This window comes from Castanea sativa, chromosome 3 (genome assembly GCF_040712315.1).
Source record: "Castanea sativa cultivar Marrone di Chiusa Pesio chromosome 3, ASM4071231v1".
NCBI lineage: Eukaryota > Viridiplantae > Streptophyta > Magnoliopsida > Fagales > Fagaceae > Castanea > Castanea sativa.
In genome coordinates, this window is record NC_134015.1 from 11,243,478 (window position 1) to 11,265,946 (window position 22,469).

At 30.7% G+C, this 22,469-nt stretch overlaps 2 long non-coding RNA genes across 3 annotated transcripts; one reads left to right on the plus strand and one right to left on the minus strand.

Moving 5' to 3' along the window:
- The first annotated feature begins 221 nt into the window (after window positions 1-221).
- On the plus strand, window positions 222-12,069 carry LOC142629796 (uncharacterized). 2 transcript variants are annotated; one of them, XR_012843120.1, is made up of 5 exons: window positions 6,085-6,326; window positions 6,433-6,487; window positions 8,002-8,130; window positions 9,546-9,642; window positions 11,856-12,069. It is a non-coding gene; the product is annotated as an uncharacterized LOC142629796 (long non-coding RNA). The 2 variants fall into 2 exon arrangements; XR_012843121.1 differs by lacking the exons at window positions 6,085-6,326; window positions 6,433-6,487 and adding an exon at window positions 222-490.
- Window positions 12,070-19,086: 7,017 nt separating this feature from the next.
- LOC142627519 (uncharacterized) lies at window positions 19,087-22,210 on the minus strand. Its single transcript, XR_012842864.1, has 4 exons — window positions 22,028-22,210; window positions 21,867-21,921; window positions 20,508-20,636; window positions 19,087-19,141 (listed from the first exon to the last, which is right to left on the minus strand). It is a non-coding gene; the product is annotated as an uncharacterized LOC142627519 (long non-coding RNA).
- Window positions 22,211-22,469: the final 259 nt, after the last annotated feature.

The window sequence follows — 22,469 nt, forward strand, 5'->3', positions numbered from 1 at the left end:
AAAAAAATCAAATGTAAAAAAAAAAAAAAAAAAAAACAGTATCGTTGGTTTCTCCTATGGGTTTCACTTTTGATTGGACAAAATTACCCTCATCTGAAAGTGTTAAAATTGCATCAATAATAGGGATAACAACGTAAACTTCTTGCTCCAAAATACCCCCTGTATCTCAACTCACACTAGCCACTACATCCGAGTGTCTGAAACAAGGGAACCATCACTATCCCAACTCCCACAACCACAAGGATACATCTCCCCTCAGTTCACAGGCTTTTATTCAATTTCTCAATCAAATCGAAAAACCGAAACCACCTTTCATGACGAAATCAAAACAACTCCTGAAAACAGCATTGTTTGTTATCATTCACAGATGACAGCCGATCGAGCTTAGCGACAGCGACAAAGATCCACGACTACAACAAGCCCCGACGCTGGATTTGGATATTTATGAAACCAGGAGCTTAAAGGCAGATTACATCTTATTTCTATTGAGGTATGTGTTTCCTTGAAGCAAAGGGAGGTGAACTTTTGTTTGTTACATCTGATTCTCCTACATCTACTCTCTTGCCCATCGTGTGCTGTTTGTTGTTTCTAGAGATTTCTACAACCTCTGTTTGATTTGCTCTTTCGTTGCTTTAGACTTTTGTTTCTTTTTCTTTTCTTTTTGTGGGTTTTTATTTTATTTATTATTCTAATTAAATGGTCGCTTGGTGTTTGTTGTTGTTTTGCTTAGTAATATTTGCGCATCAATGTTTGAGGTTGAGATTCCCAATATTGTCTATCAGCTCTTTGTTAGTCTTTTTATACACTTTTTACATTGACCTAATTGATATTACTGGGCTTATATGTGGTGATTTTTGCTTTGCATTTCTCTTATGCTTGTTGGCCAAAATTTGGTGATTGTGGTCAATTTAAAAATAAAAGTCAGGGTTTGTCAAATTGGTGTATGGTGATCTAACATTCTATTCAAATATAAAATTAATTAGGCATTTAAATCTCACTAATCTATAAAGAGCTCTTATAGTTATTTGTATTCTTATAAATGTATTAAACAAATAAGCTTATAGATTTAACAGTAGATGGCATTGACAACTAAGTGTTGTGAAATTTTGCATGTGATAAACCTATGATAGATATTTAATAAGAATGTGGATTCAAGAATATATCCCACAAAAATATACTGTTTAATTTAAGTACAAATCAACAACTAAATACGCCATAAAGTTGACTACATGTAACATCTATATGAAAATTTTTAAGCAAGCAAATCAACATACTATTTATAAAAAGCAATAAAAGAACACAAATCCATATAAGCAAATTTGCAAGAGCAACCATTTGTACTTACATAAAGAAGAGTCTGACTTTGGCTTCAAAACACACTAAATTAGCCTCAACTTCAACTTTGTCAAATCTAAGTTCATGTAAAGTTCATCTATAGCTTCTACTATATATAGGATCATTATGCCATTGTAACAATAATACCTTCTCCAACACAAAAGAAAGTGAAACAAAGAAAGAATGTAAGAAGGAAACATGGAAAGATGTCATTGATTCTTGCTTGCATAGATTTATAATTTTATATACCTTAGGAATTTATGTTTGCTTGATTGGATTTATATACCTTCCTTTCTCTTTTATTTGGCTTCAAAAAACAGCTAGGGAAGATTTCAAGTTAGCCTCAATGTCAATGTTGTTAAAACTAAGTTCATGTGGAGTTCAAAGATAAGAAGCAAACATATAGACAAGTATTGATCCTTGCTTGTTTAGATTTATATACCTAAGTCATTTATGCTTACTAGATTAGATGTATATACCTTTCTTTCTCTTTTTTTAGTACACACCTAGGGAAGCTTCCAAGCTAGCCTCAATTTCAATTTCGTTAAGCTAAGTTCATGTCTAGTTAATTTATATCTTCTACTATGCATATGATCATTATGCCATTGTGCCCAAAAATACCTTCTCCAACACAAGAGAAAGTGAAACAAAGAAAAAACATAAGCAAACATGTAGACAAGTCATTGATTCTTGCTTGCTTATATTTCTTTCTCTCTTTAATTTTTTTTTTCCCATGTTTAGACTTTATGCTAACTTTTCCTCTTTCTTTCCCCTGCCCCCTTTCTTTTCCTAAACTTGTCCATACTAATGTTTAATTCTCTAATTCATTAATTAATGAGATTTCTTTACACATCTCTATCCAGATTATATACACACACTATTCTATCTCATCTGTTATATTTGGATTATGACTTTTGAGGTAGAAGATACTCAAAATTGTAATTTAGAAATTTCTAATATTGATTTCCTTTGTTTATGTTAAAAAATTTTGAGTTTTTTTATGATTTAGATTTTGAAGAAACCAAATTTGAAGTTCAATCTCTACGAAGGAATGCATCATTTATAAATTCTACCAACATTACAATTTTCATACTATTAACCAACCTGCCATGACTACACTCTTGGACAAATAAATACATATATGCTTGGGGATCCAAACATTTTAAATTGTCAAACTTTTCATTTATGTTTCAGATTGAATTTTGCAACAAGTATATCGGTACCTCCCAAACTTTCTTAATTTTATATGAATCTTCTAAATTTATTTATATAATTGTTATTACTCTGAATCCCTACTTTTGACATTATAGTTTCACCGCTAACTATTCTTCATACCGCCATTGCCAACACCACTACCACCGTCATCACTCTTAATGCTTTTGCCACTGCCACCACATCCCCATTTCTGCCACCTGTTTATACCATTATGTGAAGATTCAAAGGCATTGGAGTAAAAGAAAAGGAAAAGATAAAGTAAGATTCTCCAACATACTAAATAAACTTAATCATGTGCTTTTCCTTCTCTCATTCGTTACATTTCTCTTTCTATATCTTATTGGATTAATGTTACCCTTCAATGAAGAGATTTATAAAAAAAAATAATAATAATTATTTCTTGATTTTTAAGAAAATAATAAATTACATTAAGAAGTCAAGTGAATTTAAGAAAATATATTTTCTTATTTAAAAGCGATTATTCTAAAGTTATCTTCACGTGTCCCAATCCATTGCTCTACATGTGTGCATGAATATATATAAAATGATATGTTCAATCTTTGCTAATAAATTTGATACCTTCAAAAAAAAAACACTTACTTTTCAAATAAATATATCAATTTTCTACTATAGAGTGTATCAACAATTTGTGTTTTAATACAAATTTGCTTAACTATTTTACAGTAGACTTGAGCAGTCCATCTCTCAAAATGTTTTCTGTAGATAGTTGGAAGATCTTCTTCATTAGTCATGAGTGATACTATAGAATGAGCACTTTTGCTTCAAAATGTCTAAGACCCAAAGCCACACTAGGCCCAACCAACACCCAATCCCTTCAAATCCAAACAATTACTTAAAGGCAATTAAAATCGTTCAACAAAAACCGCCACACAGATGGTCCAAAGTCCAAAATCCAAATCTATACATAGGACCTGAATTCACCACAAAACTACTAACCCAAAGCCATAACCTTTCTCCTATGAATACCTACTGCCTTTATGTTGATTCAAACACACAAAAACACAATTCATAACTCATAAGACAAGAACTACAAACACACAGTGATGCATTAAGGCAATGATACTGTCACATCCACTTTTTTATTTCCATTTTTTCATATCCACTCTCATGTTTTAAATTTGAACATTTTTTTTTCATGTTTTTTGTTTTAAATAGTAGATGTAAATGAGTGTAAGAAGATGTTTTTTCAAAAATAAGACCATATATAAAACCAAAATTAGTTTAAATCACACAACTATTGCTAAATAATTCTTGGATGCGGTTAAGAGCCTTGCTTCATGTGACAAACAGTCACCAATTAGTCTCAAACACTTAGTGCCACAATTCTATGGTGTCAATGTTTTGAAAATTATATTTCTTATTCAAACACGGATCAGTACCATCAAATGGTATAGGAGATTCATTTTTTTGCTGAAAATGGATTCAATGATGCTTGAATTTCTTCTAGTGTTCGCCCCTTGGTCTCAAGTACCAACTTTGCTACGAACAAAACAGTTAAGCCACATATGCTTGAGAATATGCAGAATGTTCCTGATAAAAAGTAGACATATATTTAAAACTAAAGTGATCTTATTGCAGTTTGTACCTAATATAACAACTCTATGAAGAGACAAGACTGGTTTGGCATTACCTGCTGAGCTCTAATCCATTAGAAAGTTCAAAGCATATAATATAATCCAAGAACCTAACCATCTATATCTATATCTATATATTATTAAAAGTTGAAGCGTAGCATTTAATGTTGCTACGCTCACATTGAGCCACGTCAACAGCGATGTCATTCCTATCATTTTTCTTAAATTTATCCTACAATTTTAGAAGAGTTTTTATCAATTTTAAAATATTAATGAAACTAAAATTATTTCCACCATATAAAACTAAAATTATTTCTAGCCTATCTCCACCATAAAGCCTACTTCTTTTAAATTTAATTCCACTAGCCCACATCTTCTAAATTTAGTTCCAACTTAAAGCCCAAACCCAAGCCTTCTAAATTGAAAACCCTTTGAAAATCACGGCTACAACCTTTGGATTTCCTTCCCTTTTGTTTCTCACGTATTCCTTCCCCTTCTCTACCTTCTAATGGCAGATTTCTCACGCAAATTGTGTGCCTTCCCCTTCTCCACATTCACGTGCCTTCCTCTTCCCCACCTTCTAATGGCAGCCTCTCTGTCTTCGTTACTCCTTTCCTCACAGTATATAAGTACTGACACAAGCTGGATACATAAATTTAGGTATCTCTAAAATCCCAGTTTGTTTTCTGCTCTATTCTTTTTGCTTGATTTCTTGATGTTTTTTACTCCCTTCTTACATTTTGTTACCGCCTACTGCCTCTTAGGGGTGTCAATGTTCGACCCAACCCGTGAACACGAAATGAACCCGACACGGGTTTTTTTGGGTTAGGGTTGGGCTTTAATGGGTTTGGGTCATAAACGGATCGACCCGAAAGTGACACGATAAGAAACGTGTCATAAGCGGGTCAACTCGCATAACCTGCAGTAGACACGTTTGACACGTCAATTTATTTGTGTCAACCCGAAATGACCAACTTAACACAACTCATTTAACTCGTATAACAAATAAATATTTTTTTTATTTTAGATTTGTCAAATACCTTTCATATCCAAACATATATTTTAAATTTAAAAAGAAAAGTGAGTAATTACAAAAATTTACAAGATATATAATTGGAAATTGAAACTTTACAAACCCTAGATCTCTAAACCTTACAAACCCTAAACCTCTAAACCTTTTTATAAATATATATATATTTTTTAATTTTAGCTGAGTTCTAAGGATATTATACTTTTGTTGAACTATGTTATTTTATTTTTGTTAAACTATGTTATTTTGAATTTGGGTAGAAGTGTTGCACTTATTTTGAAGTGTAAAGAACTTATTTCTAGATGAATGTTATATTTTTGTTGAACTATATTATTTTGAATGTGGGTTAAAGACTTGAAGTGTATGCACTGCTTTTTAGGATGTAAAAAAAATTATTTTCATATGGATGTTATATTTAATATTATACAGGTTGAAATGGGTTGTGTTATATTCGTGTCAACCCAACACGACTCGTTTAGTAAGCGTGTCAAATGGGTTGGGTCAGGTCAACCTGCCTTATTAACAGGTCGGGTTAGGGTTGAAGGATCATGACATGATTATTAAATGGGTCGGGTTAGGGTTAAGTTATTTAGTCGAATACCACTACCTCGACACAACACGAACCCGACACGTTAACCCGAATTTCCAAGAACCTAACTATCTATATCTATATCTATATCTGTATATATATATAATAGACGAAGCTGAGAGAAAGTGGATTCCTGCATTTAAGGACGTGTTGACAAATAGGATAACTGCCTATTTAAAATTTAGACACGTATACAAATATTCAAAAATACAGCCGCACGTTACAACGCTTGACTTTTTAAACGTCTTCAATTAAAAAGCGATACATTGTATTGTTTAGCAAAGCTATAGCACCGTTTAAAAACCTTTTGTATGAAAGGAAAACTAACCGGTTAAAACACAATTAAAAGGGCTTACAATACTCCCAAAAAAAACTTGCGATGCTGAGAACGAAGAAGGAGAGAGAGATCGAGAGATCAAAAACTGAAACCCAAATCAGACACCAATCAAGATGAAGAAGAGCCGTACAGTCTTTTCCAATATCCCCAAACTCTCTCTCTCTCTTCTCACGAACCCTAATCTTTTTCTTCAAGAATATTCAATTCCTTCAATCCAGGCTACAGGTTTGTTCTTTAATTTAATCTTTTTCCAATTCAAGATTCACGTATTTGTTTCTTGCTCTCTATATTATTGTATTCCTCAATTTTTTAAAGTTTTTTGAAAAATCAGATTTGAATCGATCTTTGTCACGCCTCTACCTCCATCAGACCCGTACTCTCCAATGGTATGGATTTTGTTTTTTTGGTTTTTTAAATTTGGGGTCAAATATGCTTTAGGTCTGGGTATTTTCGTTAGATTGGATTGAATTCACGTTGTTAATTTTTTTGTTTCGAATACTCTTTCTGTGTATATAGTTTACCAAATTCAACCCACTTTCTTTCCATTTGCATGTTCCTTTCCAGAAAATCCAAAATCGCAAACCAATTTTGCCTCTTCAGAAATTGAGAAGAACCCTCCTTTTTTTTATCAAGGAACAATAGCATCTCTTACAATCTAACCCATTTTGCAACTATCAAAATTTCTGAAAATGCATTTTTTTTTTATATCTTTCATTGAACAAATTTGTTTTTTTGCTAGAGAGAGAGGGTCAGCGAGTTTTTTAGCTTAGTAGAGAGAGAAAAATCTGAAGACCACTGTCACTGTCAGGCCATTCTCCCGCCACTGTACGATTTAAAAAATACAATGATGGGGTTATTTGACAATGAATTGGGCCAGAATAGATTTTATTGGTAAGATCATATACATATTCTAATCCTGCAATATGTGTTTAGTTGTTTGTTGTTGTATCTATCAGACCCGTACTCTCCAATGGTATGGATTTTGTTTTTTTTGGTTCTTTAAATTTGGGGTCAAATATGCTTTTGGTCTGGGTATTTTCGTTAGATTGGATTGAATTCACGTTGTTAATTTTTCTGTTTCGAATACTCTTTCTGTGTATATAGTTTACCAAATTCAGCCCACTTTCTTTCCATTTGCATGTTCCTTTCCAGAAAATCCAAAATCGCAAACCAATTTTGCCTATTCAGAAATTGAAAAGAACCCTCCTTTTTTATCAAGGAACAATAGCATCTCTTACAATCTAACCCATTTTGCAACTATCAAAATTTCTGAAAATGCATTTTTTTTTTTATATCTTTCATTTAACAAATTTGTTTTTTTGCTAGAGAGAGAGGGTCAGCGAGTTTTTTAGCTTAGTAGAGAGAGAAATATTTGAAGACCACTGTCACTGTCAGGCCATTCTCCCGCCACTGTACGATTTAAAAAATACAATGATGGGGTTATTTGACAATGAATTGGGCCAAAATAGATTTTATTGGTAAGATCATATACATATTCTAATCCTGCAATATGTGTTTAGTTGTTTGTTGTTGTATCTATGATGTTACTAAATTGGACCCGATTTGAATTTTTGGGTTTCTTTGACTGCAAATAAAAGTTTGCACTGTTCTACATATTTGTTTTTATTGCAATCCACATGTTCGATGAAATCCCTCTTAGACTTAATATGTGATGCTTGGGTTCAATTTTCTCCACCCCATATCGTGATAAATATAAATGATTTATTCATTTATCAACAATGAATATGAACAAAAGTTTAGAAGGATAAAGTCTAGAAGATATCAGCATGGTGGGTAAAATGAATTATGAACCAAATGTGATGCAATTGGTAATATTACATAACATGTACACAGTTATTTTTTTTCCATAGCTATGTGATGATGTGCTTACTTATTGCAGATAGTGTTGCACCACAATTTCAGATGAATAAGCAACAGTCCTCCAAGAACTTCTCAGGCATTTCCTACCCAAACATCAACCCAAATATATGTAATTGATGGTCTTTACGTTGAAAATATTGTTCTAATGGTAATGGTAACTACATTTTAGTTACATGCTTACAAATTGTTTGATAAAATTATAATGTTGCTTTTATTCTAAAATTTCATTTTATATTGTTCATTATACTTTAGGCCAAATTAGTTAATTGCAAAATGATCAAATGTATGGGAAAGAGTCTTCCCTAGAAGATTGTAGAGAGCCCTTTCAACTCTATGTGCCAAATGGCAAAACCTGGAAATTTCTAAAGCCAAAAAACTAAGGCATTGAGTTGCTTTGGGCAGAGCAAAAATTGACTAAAAGCCAAAAGCACTTTTGCTTTGTTCACGAACTAATCTCTAATCCTCTTGCAACAAACTTTGCATATGACCTAAGATGGTTTTAGGTTTCAGTCTACCCCCAAAGATTAAGTTTTCTTGACTCTAAGGTATTTCAGTTGTAATTGGTGATGTCTCTGTAAATGAGAGTTTCAATTTCAAATGGTGTTTTTATATTTATGGTTTGTCGTCTCTTGCATTTTCCCCACCAGTGTTTGTAATGTTTGAGTTGCTATTGTAGTAAATTACTTATAACCATTATGTTTTATTTTTTTGAATTATTATATACAAAATAGAGTATAAAATATTTCTTTATGCTGTTAAATTTAAGTTTGGTATTTATACACGTTCAAAATTTGTAATGGTTCATTTATATAAACCTGCAATGTTTTTTAATTTTAGATAATTATACTTAATTACCTGGCACACAATTACATGTTTTATAAGATCTTAGTTTCTAGCATCTCATTTATATTGACTCTTCTCAGGATTTTTGTATTTACAATGACATATTTTCCCCCAAATGTTAATGCAAATCAATCATCCCTGACTTATAAGACCTTTGGCTACTGCACCAACACTGCCCAATATATATATATATATATATATATATATATATATATCTAAAATCTATGTGTTTTGAGTAGTTGATAGGCTAAATCTAGAAAATTTAGAGTACGTTTTATGGAATTCCTCATAGAAGCTTTGTTGTTTTCTAAAATAAATTTGTTGTTTGGTGTTTATTTCTCTATTTGATGCAGAAAGCTAAATTTATTTTATAAACAATTATTCTTTTTTCCTTCTATAATGATTTTAATCAGATAAGAAAGATCTTATTTTGTAGTTAATATTTTCAATTGTAGATTAGAAGCTACATACTAAAGAATTATGTTCTTCCATCCTTTATAAAGACAAACCATGTCATCGTTTATGACATTAGTAATAAAAACGATCGATTGATATTGATCTTAATTCAACTGTTATAAATACTGCCTTACCTTATGACAATAGTAAGCTAGAAGTTCAGTTGTTATTTTTTTTTTGTAAATTCTTACAATCATGGACCAACAAAATTAGTGATCTGCTATTTGCTCCAAAGTTAACGTTGATAGCATTATTGATGTGTAGGTGTAGAATAAAGTTTTAAACACCCAAAAGTGGATATGGTAGGCAAAATTACCATCATGCAATTGCTGCTGAATAGCTGCCAAACTTAAATCTTTTTGTAAGTTTTTGCTTCCTTTTAATTTACTTCTTCTATATGATTTGTAAAAAAAATTTGGGATTGTTAAATGATCATCGTCCCATTTTTGTTATATCTGTGGCCTTTTGTAATTTCCTGTCACTGAATTATAAACAAAGTTTTGAATGTGTTTATATCTATAATTATTTATAGCTATGAATTTATTTTCTTATGCTCAACCTCTACCATTCCGATGCAAAGAATTATTGTAGTTCTTTGTTTGTAGGGATCACATTGTTTGAGTTTTGTATTTTAGTTTATTATCATTTACTGTTTTCTTAATTTTCTATTAAGGTTTGTGCCTATGAAAAACTTTTTGAACAAGTTGGTGGGTTATTCCTATGAAAAGCATGATAACTATGAGTTTTGAACTACTAATTGCTTATCTAGAAAACACTATTAGATATATACAAATAAGGAAGAGTTTCTTAGAAAAGAAAATTAGAGTTTAAATGAGAACCTATATCCAAAAAAATTGCCACTACCAGTAAAGGTTTTTATTTTTTATTTTTTTATTATGGGTTGTAGGGCTAAGAAAGTTGAGAGTTATGGCACAAACATGGGTTATGAAAACAAGTTTGAGTGATTGCTTACATGTGAAGAGTATTAAAATAATGATGAGGTGTTTGGCTCAGTTATTGTGGCTGTGATTTACTTATTTGTTCACAGTTAAGATTGTCCAATATATTTTAGAAGAAAGAAAGTATAGAAAAGACAAAGACAAGCTGAATGTCAAAGGGTTCAAGTGAGGTTTGACATGCATTGTAAAACAGGTGGTGAAGATTAGCTCTTTTTTAGTAGGATTTCTAGATGTTTCTTGCATGTTTATAAAGCTTGCCAAGGTGGTGAAGGAAAATTTTTAATTATTCAAGTAGGACGTAATTTTTGTTATAAATGGGTTTTAATTTTGAATGGAGTTTCAATGTAAAGAAGACATGTCTGTAGTTGGGTATGACGATAATGATGATGGTGGTGGCAACAATGTTCCCTCATCAAGTAGTTTTCTCATCTTATTATTGCAATTTTTTTACCAAAAGCACTGTTTTTCACCCTAAAAAAAATCTGATTGTGATTTTTTTTTTCCCAACTAGCCTGGATTCCTTATGTTAATAGTTACATATCATTCATGTTGGGCTGGCTGTGTTTGGTTTCAGAAATATTGGAGTAATGTAATGTACTATTGGATTGGTTTTGATTAAGGTATTTGGGTGAGAATTCATTTTGTTCTGGATCATTAACCAAATCCAAATTAGTTTAGGTTGTAATGAAACTGTAAGTAGTATGTCAGTATAGACTTTTTTAATATTAAATAATCACATAAGAACTTTTGCGGTGGAATATAGACTCAACAAGTCTATGTGCTCAGTGCTCTGTACCTTAAGTGATCATATAGTGATCACCTTAGTTTTTACAGAATAATTAAGCATAATCCTCACATGAAGCTTTTTGTGTGTGTGTTTCTTTTGGACAGTAAAATATATTTTACTGTGAAGGATACTTTGATGAATGTTTCGTTCATTTTTTTTTTTTTTTATAATCTTTTTTTATATAGGTTAGGGAAGAGTTTTAGACTTGCTTTTTTTTTCCAGCTAAAAGTACTTGCCTCTTTGTAGTAAAAAAGATTTCTGCTGAGGTTTTGGACTTTCTTACTATCAAGGATACTTTGATGAATGTTTCTTTCATTTTTTTTTTTCCTCTTTTTTATATAGGTTAGGGAAGAGTTTTAGACTTGCATTTTCTTTTCTTTCCTTTTTTTTTAGCTAAAAGTACTTGCCTCTTTGTAATAAAAAAATTTCAGCTGAGGTTTTGGACTTTCTTTCTTCAAGCCAGTGAGTTAGGCTGCTTAGATTTGGTGCAAATGTGAGTTGGGTGTTTTGTCATTTGATGGATTGTCTTGAATGTGTTTGATTATTGTTGTCAATCAAACTCACATTAGAGTTGTGAATGAGATTTACACTACTTTGACTCAAAAGAACAAAAAGTCAAGCCATCTCTCAAAAGTCTTTTTAAAGAACAGAGAATGCCAAGAAGAAATTTGCACTTGACCATAAATTAGGATTTAATAGTGGATTACTTCAAAGAATTATGTATACTGTTTAATCTATCCTTTAGAATTTTTTTCCCAGTTTCAGGCTTCTTTTTTTCCTTCTTCCTTGGGTAAACAATATTGAACTTCTTCTTTTCTTTGTTTGCAGCTTCATCCCGATGCCAAACTCAGTATTTACTGTCAAAATCAAAGTTTGTGAGGGAATTTGTAGCTTGAAAGTGGATGGATTTATTTCATCTTTGATTACTATGTTTTTAGTTATTTTAATTTTTCGACTAAGTCAATATAGTGCATTTAATTGTATTGTGGTTGTTTGGATCAGTTTATATATCTGCTTGAATGCATCAAAATTTTCCTTATAATGTCTATTGAATTTTGCATAAGAGTTTGTATCATGACTATAGTGTAGTGATGTCAAATATGGATCACCAGTTTTTTCATATTTTCAAGGTAAATTTTTAAAGCAGTAAAGCACAATCTTGATATAAAAGTTTGATAATCTTATACAAGTTGTTTTGGTATTGCATGTCATATTATATAGGCTATTGTTTTCTTCTCATCATCTATTGAGTTTTTTTTTTTTTTTTTTTTTTTTTTTTGAGAAAATCTTTTGAGTAGTTGAATGCATGTTCAGTTGCTTAATGGAACACTATGGTGTTTTACCCAAGAAATATGATAAGTTAAGACACTTTGTTTTTTTGAAATAGTATTCCATGGTTTAGATATACAGATGTAACAATCTAAATTTTTCTTTCCATTTCTTCTCCTCTCCTCTCTTCACTTTTTTTTTTTTTTTTTTTAAGAAACATAATGATATCAAATTCTTATAACTTTATTACTTCTAATGAAACCATTTTTACAATTATACAGAGGTTATCATTTTCACCTCTTCTATCTTTTGAAAAAAATTCATTTCCAAAAGCAAACAAAAAAGGAGGAAATTATAAATGCAACTCATGATCAGAAAAAAAATTTTGTTAACAAGCTTTTACATTGAGAGGCGATCCGAAAGAAAATGGCATGAAAGGGAAAATAGTTTACAAAATAAACTTACCAGGCTAGGAAATCTAGGGAAATAGTCATTGCTCAAAAGAGGAAAAAAAAAGGAGGGATAGAACAACATTAAACTATAATTTGTGTATACACCAATTGTACACTATCTTTCTCATAATATATACTAATGATGTTCAAGATATCTCAGATTTAGTAGTAAGCAGAAAATTACTAATTTTGCGAAAATCTTAGCGTCAAATATTTTTTGCTTCTGACCGTTTGTTTACTTAATTAATGACTTTACAAGCACTTTAAAAATTGATTTTATTAGCCAAATTTCTCTTATACTTATGAGATTTCATATGATCCCGCGCTTAGCGCGGGTTAAACACTAGTATTATTAAAAGTTGAAGCGTAGCATTTAATGTTCCTATGCTTACATTGAGCCACGTCAACAACTATGTTATTCCTATTATTTTTCTTAAATTTATCCTACAATTTTAGAAGAGTTTCTATCAATTTTAAAATATTAATAAAACTAAAATTATTTCCACCCTATAAAACTAAAATTATTTGTAGCCTATCTCCACTATAAAGCCCACTTCTTTTAAATTTAATTCCACTAGCCTACATCTTCTAAATTTAGTTCCAACTTAAAGCCCAAACCCAAGCCTTCTAAATTGAAAACCCTTTGAAAATCACGGCTACAACCTCTGGATTTCCTTCCCTTTTGTTTCTCACGTGTTCCTTACCCTTCTCTACCTTCTAATGGCAGATTTTGCACTCAAATTGTGTGACTTCCCCTTCTCCACATTCTAATTGCAAACTTCTTGTGCAAAACGTGTTCCTTCCCCTTGCCCACCTTCTAACGGCAGCCTCTATGTCTTCGTTACTCCTTTCCTCACGGTATATAAGTACTGACACAAGCTGGATACGTCAGTTTAGGTATCTCTAAATTCCAGTTTGTTTTTTGCTCTATTCTTTTTGCTTGATTGCTTGATGTTTTTTTATTCCCTTCTTACATTTTGTTACCGCCTACTGCCTCTTAAGTGTTGTGATGCGACTCAGATTAGTTCGTGTAATCTATGCAAAATAAGGTAATATTGTTGCAGCTGAAACAATTTTTTTGTACTTTTTTCTTACCTATCAAATTTTTTTTTCTTTGTATTTATTACAATGCCAAATATTTGTGTCAGTGTAGATTGATACCCAAGGTCATTTGATTAGAGTTTTCAATATTGTAGCAGATCTCCTCTGTGTATGTATTTCAATAAAACTCATGGTTTGTCAAATTGGGGGTGGACCAAGTGGAGGTGTATTTTCACTACTTTGTCACCTGTTAATAAATATTAAATAAAGCTAGTGATTTAGTTCCTAAGTAAATATTTATTGTATTTTTTTTTTCAATGTAAAATGTGGAAGACAATATTGAAAAGTTTTAAATATTGAGATAGATAAAAGTTCTTTAAAATGAGTATTAAAAAAATTATGAATTTTCAACTAAGATTATTAATAAAAGATAAAATGAATATTTAATAGGCACTATGTATAAGTTATTCTTTACATTATAAAGGGAATGAGATTTTATTAGGGTCCTCATGTCAAATTCTTCACACTAAGATTAATGTTCTTTCCTCCCACATAATAGTAGGTTACACTAATTAAATTCTTGGTGAAGATGTACATTTATATGAGAGGAGGGATTGTTACTTTTGAAATATTCAAAAAATTTTTGCTTAACTTGCGGTTGGAATAAATTTCTTTCTGAACTATTAGGTTTAGCAAATATTATTATGATCTATCATTCTTTTTGAATATCGAATCAATTAGGCATTAGAAACTCATTTATTTATAAAGAGATCTTATAGTTTTTTGAATTATTAAATATATTAAACAAATAACCATATAGATTTAACAGTGGATCGCAACTGATTGTTGTGAATTATTGAATATGATTAACCTATAATAGATATTTAATAAGAATGTGAATTCAAGAAAATGGTAATTTTAAAAAAGTAACTAATCTATATATTGCTAAAAGCTGAAGTGTAGCGTTTAATGTTACTGCTCTCACGTTGCGCTACAATAGTTGTCATGCCATTCTTTTTTCTTTTTCTTTTTTTAATATAATTTGTCCTACAATTTTAAAATGGTTTTTACAATTTTCAGCCTTATAAATCCCAGCCCTATAAATGCAGCCCACTATGTATTTATTTACTTCCACTATTACCCTATAATAAATCTAGCCCACTACTTATTTATTTACTTCCACTATCACCATATAATAAATCTATATAATTAATCCAACCCATCTCTTATTTATTTAGTTCCACTATCAAGCCCAACCTAAAGCATTTTCAGTTCAGCTTAAAGGGAAAAAAAGAAAAGAAAAGCCTTTTCAGTTCAGCTTAAAGGGAAAATAAAAAAACGTTGTTTATGTGAGCCTTTTTAGCTTAAAGGAAGAAAAAAAAAATGTTGAAGCCTTCAGGGTTTTGTGTGACCAAATAGAAACAAGAGGAGACTGAGAGTTTGAAAATTGTAAAGTGGAAGGAAGCTTAAAGGGAAAAAAAAAAAAAAAAAAAATTTGAAGCCTTCAGGTATTGCATGAGAAAACAGAGAGTTTGAAAGCTACCCAACTTCCTGCTCTACCATTTTGTAGTAACGGCTGCCTATTTGATTTCCTTCCTTCCTGTCTTCCTTTCTACATGGTGTATAAATACTGACAGAACTTGCCTGCTTCGGTTGAGGTATCTTTACATCTCAGTTCTTTTTTGCCCCATTATTTTTCTTTATGGTTTCTGTTTCCCTTATTAGATTTTGTTATAATTCTATGTGATTCCAACTACTTAGTGTGACCCTGATTTCTTAGCATAGTGCTGTGGTGTTTGCTTCCACTGTCTATTTCAATATCATGATTGTATAACATGGATTGGGTTTTAGAATCAAAGCAAATTGTTTTCCTAGTGTTTCAATTTTCTGCAGTAATTTTTCTGCATAATCGTGTTTATCGTGGTCTTTGGTTTAGACTTGGTTTGATATTCATGGTTTTAATTTTAAGTCACTGTGCAAGTGTTTTTATTTTGTGCTAAGATTGTGTTTTTTAATCAAGATTTATAAGGCTGCTATGGTGTGGCTGATTGTTTACTGCATCTTTTTTAAGGTGTTGAATTTTTGATTGCTAGGTTTTTAATTCTACTAGCTTTTAACCCACGCAATGCACGGGATCATTTTATATATTAATAAACTTTACATTCAAAGTCACACATAACCAAGTATATATGTTAAAGAGCATTCCAAAGTTAAAACAAAAACTATAATCAATCTAGTGTAAAAGCTTGTGAACAAAAATTTTTTTATCCAATCATGAGTTGCATTTATAATTTTCCTCCTTTTTGTTTGCTTTTGGAAATGACTTTTTTTCAAAAGATAGAAGAGGTGAAAATGATAACCTTTGTATAATTGTAAAAATGGTTTCATTAGAAGTAATAAAGTTATAAGAATTTGATATCATTATGTTTCTTTAAAAAAAAAAAAAAAAGTGAAGAGAGGAGAAGAAATGGAAAGAAAAATTTAGATTGTTATATCTGTATATCTGAACCATGGAATACTGTTTCAAAAAACAAAGTGTCTTTACTTATCATATTTCTTGGGTAAAACACCATAGTGTTCCATTAAGCAATTGAGCATGCATTCAACTACTCAAAAGATTTTCTCAAAAAAAAAAAAAAAAAAAAAAAAACTCAATAGATGATGAGAAGAAAACAATAGCCTATATAATATGACATGCAATACCAAAACAACTTGTATAAGATTATCAAACTTCTATATCAAGATTGTGCTTTACTGCTTTAAAAATTTACCTTGAAAATATGAAAAAACTGGTGAACCATATTTGACATCACTACATTATAGTCATGATACAAATTCTTATGCAAAATTCAATAGACATTATAAGGAAAATTTTGATGCATTCAAGCAAATATATAAACTGATCCAAACAACCGCAATACAATTAAATACACTATATCGACTTAGTCGAAAAATTAAAATAACTAAAAACATAGTAATCACAGATGAAATAAATCCATCCACTTTCAAGCTACAAATTCTCTCACAAACTTTGATTTTGATAGTAAATACTGAGTTTGGCATTTGGATGAAGCTGCAAACAAAGAAAAGAAGAAGTTCAATATTGTTTACCCAAAGAAGAAGAAAAAAAGAAGCCCGAAATTGGGAAAACAATTCCAAAGGATAGATTAAACAGTATACATAATTCTTTGAAGTAATCCAATATTAAATCCTAATTTATGGTCAAGTGCAAATTTCTTCTTGGCATTCTCTGTTCTTTAAAAAGACTTTTGAGAGAGGGCTTGGCTTTTTGTTCTTTTGAGTCAAAGTAGTGTAAATCTCATTCACAACTCTAATGTGAGTCTGATTGACAACAATAATCAAACACATTCAAGACAATCCATCAAATGGCAAAACACCCAACTCACATTTGCACCAAATCTAAGCAGCCTAACTCACTGGCTTGAAGAAAGAAAGTCCAAATCCTCAACTGAAATTTTTTTATTATAAAGGCAAGTACTTTTAGCTAAAAAAAAAGGAAAGAAAAGAAAATGCAAGTCTAAAACTCTTCCCTAACCTATATAAAAAAGAGAAAAAAAAAATGAAAGAAACATTCATCAAAGTATCCTTGATAGTAAGAAAGTCCAAAACCTCAGCAGCAATTTTTTTTTTAACTATAAAGAGGCAAGTACTTTTAGCTGGAAAAAAGAAAAAAAAAAAAAAAAAAGCAAGTCTAAAACTCTTCCCTAATCTATATAAAAAAGATTAAAAAAAAAAAAAAGGAAAGAAACGTTCATCAAAATATCCTGCATAGTAAAATATATTTTACTGCCCAAAAGAAACACACAGAAAAAGCTTCACGTGAGGATTATGCTTAATTATTCTGTAAAAACTAAGGTGATCACTATTTGATCACTTAAGGTACAGAGCACTGAGCACATAGACTTGTTGAGTCTATATTCCACCCCAAAAGTTCTTATGTGATTATTAAATATTAAAAAAGTCTATACTGACATACCACTTACGGTTTCATTACAACCTAAACTAACTTGGATTTGGTTAATAACCCAAAACAAAATGAATTCTCACCCAAATATTTTAATCAAAACCAATCCAATAGTACATTACATTACCCCAGTATTTCTGAAACCAAACATAGCTAGCCCAACATGAATGATATGTCAGTAAGTATTAACATAAGGAATCCAGGCTAGCTGGAAAAAAAAAAAAAATCACAATCAGATTTTTTTAGGGTGAAAAACAGTGCTTTCGGTAAAAAATTGCAATAATAAGATGAAAAAAACTACTTGATGAGGGAACATTGTTGCCACCACCATCACCCAACTACAGACATGTCTTCTTTACATTGAAACTCCATTCAAAATTAACACCCATTTAATTAGAAATTTTCCTTCACCACCTTGGCAAGCTTTATAAACATGCAAGAAACATCTAGAAATCCTACTAAAAAAGAGCTAATTTTCACCACCTGTTTTACAATGCATGTCAAACCTCACTTGAACCCTTTGACATTCAGCCTGTCTTTGTCTTTTTTATACTTTCTTTCTTCTAAAATATATTGGACAATCTTGACTGTGAACAAATAAGTAAATCACAGCCACAATAACTGAGCCAAACACCTCATCATTATGTTAATACTCTTCACATGTAAGCAATCACTCAAACTTGTTTTCATAACTCATGTTTGTGTCATAACTCTCAGCTTTCTTAGCCCTACAACCCATAATAAAAAAATAGAAAATAAAAACCTTTACTGGTAGTGGCAATTTTTTTTGGATATGGGTTCTCATTTAAACTCTAATTTTCTTTTCTAAGAAACTCTTCCTTATCTGTATATATCTAATAGTGTTTTCTGGATAAGCAATAAGTAGTTCAAAACTCATAGTTGTCATGCTTTTCATAGGAATAACCCACCAAATTGTTCAAAAAGTTTTTCATAGGCTCAAACCTTAAAAGAAAATTACGAAAGTAGTAAATGGTAATAAACCAAAATACAACACTCAAACAATATGATCCAAACAAACAAAGAACTACAATAATTCTTTACATCGGAATGGTAGAGGTTGAGCATAAGAAAATAAATTCATAGCTATAAATAATTATAGATATAAACATATTCAAAACTTTGTTTATAATTTAGTGACAGGAAATTACAAAAGGCCACAGATATAACAAAAATGGAATGATGATCATTTAACAATCCCAAATTTTTTTTACAAATCATATAGAAGAAGTAAATTAAAAGGAAGCAAAAACTTACAAAAGGATTTAAGTTTGGCAATTTTTCAGCCGCAATTGTGTGATGGTAATCTTGCCTATCCACTTTTGGGCGTTTAAAACTTTATTCTACACCTACACATCAATAATAGTATCAACGTTAACTTTGGAGCAAATAACAACTGAACTTCTAGCTTACTATTGTCATAAGGTAAGGCAGTATTTATAACATTTGAATTAAGATCAATATCAATTGATTGTTTTTATTACTAATGTCATAAACGATGACATGTTTTGTCTTTATAAAGGATGGAAGAACATAATTCTTTAGTATGCAGCTCCTAATCTACAATTGAAAATATTAACTATAAAATAAGATCTTTCTTATTTGATTAAAATCATTATAGAAGGAAAAAAGAATAATTGTTTATAAAATAAATTTAGCTTTCTGCATCAAATAGCGAAATAAACACCAAACAACAAATTTATTTTAGAAAACAACAAAGCTTCTATGAGGAATTCCATAAAACGTACTCTAAATTTTCTAGATTTAGCCTATCAACTACTCAAAACACATAGATTTTAGAAATATATATATTGGGCAGTGTTGATGTAGTAGCCAAAGGTCTTATAAGTCAAGGATGACTGATTTGCATTAACATTTGGGGGAAAATATGTCATTGTAAATACAAATTTTTTTTGATAGGATCATTGTAAATACAAAATTTTTGAGAAGGGTCAACATAAATGAGATGCTAGAAACTGACATCCTATAAAACATGTAATTGTGTGCCAGGTAATTAAGTATAATTATCTAAAATTCAAAAACATCGCAAGTTTATATAAATGAACCATTACAAATTTTGAATGTGTATAAATACCAAACTTAAATTTAACAACATAAAGATATATTTTATGCTCTATTTTGTATATAATAATTCTACAAAATAAAACATAATGGTAATAGGTAATTTACTACAATAGCAACTTAAATATTACAAACACTGGTGGCGAAAATGCAAGAGACAACAAACCATATATAAAAACACCATTTGAAATTGAAACTCCCATTTACAGAGACATCACCAATCACAACTGAAATACCTTAAGAGTCAAGAAAACTTAATCTTTGGGGTAGACTGAAATCTAAAACCATCTTAGGTCATATGCAAGGTTTGTTTCAAGAGGATCATAGATTAGTTCGTGAACAAAGCAAAAGTGCTTTTGGCTTTTAGTCAATTTTTGCTCTGCCCAAAGTAATTCAATGCCTTAGTTTTTTGGCTTTAGAAATTTCCAAGTTTTGCCATGTGGCACATAGAGTTGAAAGGGCTCTCTACAATCTTCTAGGGAAGACTCTTTCCCATACATTTGATCATTTTGCAATTAACTAATTAGGCCTAAAGTATAATGAACAATATAAAATGAAATTTTAGAATAAAAGCAACATTATAATTTTATCAAACAGTTTGTAAGCATGTAACTAAAATGTAGTTACCATTACCATTAGAACAATATTTTCATCGTAAAGACCATCAATATCATACAATTGGGTTGATGTTTGGGTAGGAAATGCTTGAGAAGTTCTTGGAGGACTGTTGCTTATTCATTTGAAATTGTGGTGCAACACTATCTGCAATAAGTAAGCACATCATCACATAGCTATGGAAAAAAATAATTGTGTACATGTTATGTAATATTACCAATTGCATCACATTGGTTCATAATTCATTTTACCCACCATGCTGATATCTTCTAGACTTTATCCTTCTAAACTTTTGTTCATATTCATTGTTGATAAATGACTAAATCATTTATATTTATATGGGGTGGAAAAAATCGAACCCAAACATCACATATTAAGTCTAAGAGGGATTTCATAGAACATGTGGATTGCAATAAAAACAAATATGTAGAACAGTGCAAACTTTTATTTGCAGTCAAAGAAACCCAAAAATTCAAATTGGGTCCAATTTAGTAACATCATAGATACAACAACAAACAACTAAACACATATTGCAGGATTTGAATATGTATATGATCTTACCAATAAAATCTATTGTGGCCCAATTCATTGTCAAATAACCCCATCATTGTATTTTTTAAATTGTACAGTGGTGGGAGAATGGCCAGACAATGACAGTGGTCTTCAGATTTTTCTCTCTACTAAGCTAAAAAACTCACTGACCCTCTCTCTCTAGCAAAAAACAAATTTGTTCAATGAAAGATATATATAAAATTAAAAAAAAAAAAAAAACACATTTTTGGAAATTTTGATAGTTGCAAAATGGGTTAGATTGTAAGAGATGCTATTGTTTCTTGATAAAAAAGGAGGGTTCTTTTCAATTTCTAAAGAGGCAAAATTGGTTTGCGATTTTGGATTTTCTAGAACGGAACATGCAAATGGAAACTAAGTGGGCTGAATTTGGTAAACTACACAAAAAGAGTATCTGAAACAGGAAAATTAACAACGCTATGCAGAACTTGTGTATACAGAGTTGTAGAAACGAAACAAACAAAGCATGAAAGGGGAAGAGTTTTCTTTTCTTTTGCCCATTTTTGTTGAACGAATGGAAACAGAGGATGATAACTTTTTTGTTGAGGTACAACACCAAATTGATCCATGAAGATCTGAAGAGCAAAGACATACACCCAAAATAAATTGAACCCAAATATCCCAAAAAAAAAAAAAAAAAAACCAAATCTAAGATAGATAACTGATATTAAAAACCATTATAAACCAAATTCCTTACTCAAAACCGAATTTAAGTCAAAATCTGAATTCAATCCAATCTAATGAAAATACCCAAACCTAAAGCATATTTGACCTTAAATTTAAAGAACCAAAAAATAGAAACCATACCAGTGGAGAGTACGGGTCTGATGGAGGTAGAGGTGTGACAAAGATCGATTCAAATCTGATTTTTCAAAAAAATTTAAAAATTTGAGGAATACAATAATTTAGAGAGCAAGAAACAAATATGTCAATCTTGAATTGGAAAAAGATTGAATTAAAGAACAAACCTGTAGCCTGGATTGAAGGGATTGAATATTCTTGAAGAAAAAGATTAGGGTTCATGAGAAGAGAGTGAGAGAGTTTGGGGATATTGGAAGAGACTGTACGTCTCTTCTTCATCTTGATTGGTGTCTGATGTTTTGGGTTTCAGTTTTTGATCTCTTGATCTCTATCTCCTTCTCTGCTTTCAGTATCGCAAGTTTTTTTTTTGGGAGTATTGTAAGCCCTTTTAACCGGTTAGTTTTGCTTTTATACAAGAGGTTTTTAAACGGTGCTATAGCGTTGCTAAATAGTATAATTTCGCTTTTTAAAGTTAAACGTGTTTGAATTTGAGATAGGCAGTTATTCTATTTGTCAACACCTCCTTAATTGTAAGAATCAACTTTCTCTCGGCTTCTACTATTATATATAGTATATGTTGGCAAATCATGATCAAAATATAGAGTCTAG